Genomic DNA, 3,034 nt, shown 5'->3' on the forward strand with positions numbered 1-3,034 from the left:
GGATGGAGGTGTGGGGAGGAAGGGGTGGAATTACTGATTCCCCTCCATGAGCACAGTGACATTATAAAATCGGGGGTGACTTTCCTTTTCTGTAGCTTTGAGGTTAAAGGAAAAAACTTGTCCAGTGTCTGTTCCTTCTGTCTTTTTTGTAAAACTCTTTGGTAATACGACATCACATATCCGACAGACACATGCCACCTTCATAAAATCATTTCCTTTTTCAATTCAATTGTTGGCCGCTTCCTTGTCATGACCTCACTACTATTAATTGCTCTTAATACTTCTTGAAGCCATGATTGAGGATTGTTTTATTAAAATAAAGCAACAACAATCACGTAAATAAGAAGATGCGCACAGGTAAGGAACGACCGATCGTAACTTTGTCTCGAGCGCGATGATGACACTCCTGGTCGGTCAAACGTGTGGTTCACGTGGCTGTTCGTTTACCGAAATTTTGTTCGCTATCCGAGACAAACTTTTAACGAATTTTTGTTCGTTAACCGAAAAATTCGCTATCCGAGGCGTTCGCTAACCGAGGTTCCACTGTATTGTATTATTTTATTATTTTTTATATTATTGAATTTTATATTATTGTTTTTTTTCTCCCACATATTTACTGTGTTTTAAAAGTTTAGATTTTTGTTTTCTTTCTTGTTTTTCTTGTTTTTTTTTTTTTTTTTTGAATTGCCAGATAAGTACAATGACACATGTACTTTTACTGTGTCTTGTTTAGATGGGGCACTAGCTGATAATCAGCTAAAAAATAGGACTGGCAGACTTTACTGAAGGCTGATGAGGCAGGGCGATGGTGGGTTGTAGGATCTGCCTGGGAAGGTCATAGGCAAGCTTTGCTGATGCAAGTGCCCCAAGGTGAGTTGGCAAATGTCTTGGTGTTTATAGAGATTCTGTGTTATTCTTTTATGTTTCTTATAGAGGCATTTATGAAAATTAATATCTACATCACCTTAGTTTTTATCGTGTGTCGTGGAGCTTATGTAGGCCACGTTTTAGCAGTTTTCAACAGTTGACAACAGTTGGTTTTTATTGTAATATCGTTGTGTAAGATAGTAGTTTATAATATATTTTCTAAATAAAACTGCATCTTAAGACATTAGGACTTCTTTTCACCCATGTAATTCTATAAGCTGTACTTTAAATAAATATATTTAACGCAGTCTGTGAATTGTGTGAAGAAATTCAGCAGCAGCCAGTTATTTAAAAAAAATAAATTGTAAAAAATGTAACTGTTATAAATTTAGGCTTTTCTATTGTTTATCTAATGTATGATCTTAAATCATGCATTGCCAGACAAGTCTGCACCAGCTGCTCCCTCATTTGGTGGATCTGTTAGTCAGAAACTTGTGGACCTAGCAAGGAAGCTGCACATGAACTCTGATGTCCGCCGTTCCATCTTCTTCGTTCTTATGACCAGTGAGGTAGGGGGCAGCACAATCCTCTTCGACTTTGTTACATTTTATTAGCATACAAAGTGCTGTCTCTTATACAAAAGCCGATTGTAATTGTCAACTACAATTCAGACTCATAGAGACTCAGTCTTGACCTGTTGTGTGCACATTAGTGAAGGGCAGGAATTGAGTTAAATCTTTGTTTGGGTTCAGTATTTATCCTATAGGCCCAAAGAGTGAAATTCCAGGCATGCTTTCTGCCTGTGCTAAATTTGGTACAGAAAGCAACATACAAGCAATCGTTATTCTATTCTAAAGGCAGAAAATGTTCATTGATGTGAGGGATGTTATTTTTTTTTTTCTTTTTTTTTTTTGGCCGTTGGTCCATCCCTGTGCTATCTTCGTGTATTTATGTAGTTCCTCATAACCCAGTAAACATTATTGCAATGCCCTTTCTCTATACACGCAATATTCATGAGATTCTTCGGGCGACATCTACGTGACAGGACTTCCAGGATCTTTCAGAAGGTTTTTGCTGCTAGGAATTAAAAGCCATCAGGAGCGCGAGATCGTTGTTGTCGCTGTGAGTGTTGCAAGGCCGAAACCCAGTAGCACCCCTTACTATAGCTACTTCTGGCAGACTCGCCCCCACCAACGATCGTAGCTTCATGGTAAGCCTGCATATACATCCCAGCACAGTGGCCACTGTCTTGACGTTGTTACTAAAACAGGTTCCCAGGTCCTTGCAAGGTCTTTTAAGTCCTTTTATATTTGAATTTTCGCCAAAAGAGGCCTTTAAAAAAGTCCTTTTTATTTGCCATCGGTCCTTTCAAATTCTCAACATAACAGGTCCTTACATTTTCTTCGTGACTCCTTTTAAGTCCTTTTAATATCGATAAAATAATTACAAACAAATTTATTTCCCGGAGTAGACTTTGGCGCAAAATACCGACGATTTTTCGCTGCATTGCTATTTTAATCACATGACTACCCAGTTCGGCTCGGCGGGAGGAACGTCCGTGTTCGCTTTCGCCGAGTCACTCTCTTCGTGTCGACCCAATTTCTGTTGTCTGCTAGACATTCGAAAGATGCCGGGGAAGTCTCGTTTCCGAGAGTGGCTAAAGGAAAACAATATAAAATTGGTTACTAAAAGACACTCGAGCAATCAAGACATTTGGCACGAGCTGCGCTGCGCTGCAAAATACCTTAATCTTTCATCATGGGCGACAAGTGTTCGTGAAACAGCAACCATGGTTACGAAAGACACCAAAGGCACATAGTATTTCTGAAAGCGCGCTTTTGTGAACGATTACTTTCGTCATCCCGAGAACCTCCACACCCTCTCAAACAGACGGCCGAAGCCTTGCAAGTGTGTCCCAGTAAGTTGATCCATCTATTTTATCTAGTCGATGTCATTTAGTACGATGTGGGTACTTATATAAAAAACACATTCAATTAAAGCGGTGCATAACATTTTGCGGTTTTTTGTCCACTTTAATTAAGCCTCGCTATCGGTAGAGGAGACTACACTTGTGGACGGTGAAGCCCAATGAGGCCGTTAGCACTAAAGATCAGCGTACAGTGTAGGTGTGCAAAGAAATTATTAAAATTATAAAAAGTTGAGATTT

At 39.4% G+C, this 3,034-nt stretch overlaps 1 long non-coding RNA gene across 1 annotated transcript; it reads left to right on the forward strand.

The window, feature by feature from the left end:
• Positions 1-731: 731 nt before the first annotated feature.
• LOC112564502 lies at positions 732-2,048 on the forward strand. Its single transcript, XR_003099233.1, has 3 exons — positions 732-870; positions 1,309-1,436; positions 1,913-2,048. It is a non-coding gene; the product is annotated as an uncharacterized LOC112564502 (long non-coding RNA).
• Positions 2,049-3,034: the final 986 nt, after the last annotated feature.

This window comes from Pomacea canaliculata, linkage group LG5, assembly GCF_003073045.1.
Source record: "Pomacea canaliculata isolate SZHN2017 linkage group LG5, ASM307304v1, whole genome shotgun sequence".
Classification (NCBI taxonomy): domain Eukaryota; kingdom Metazoa; phylum Mollusca; class Gastropoda; order Architaenioglossa; family Ampullariidae; genus Pomacea; species Pomacea canaliculata.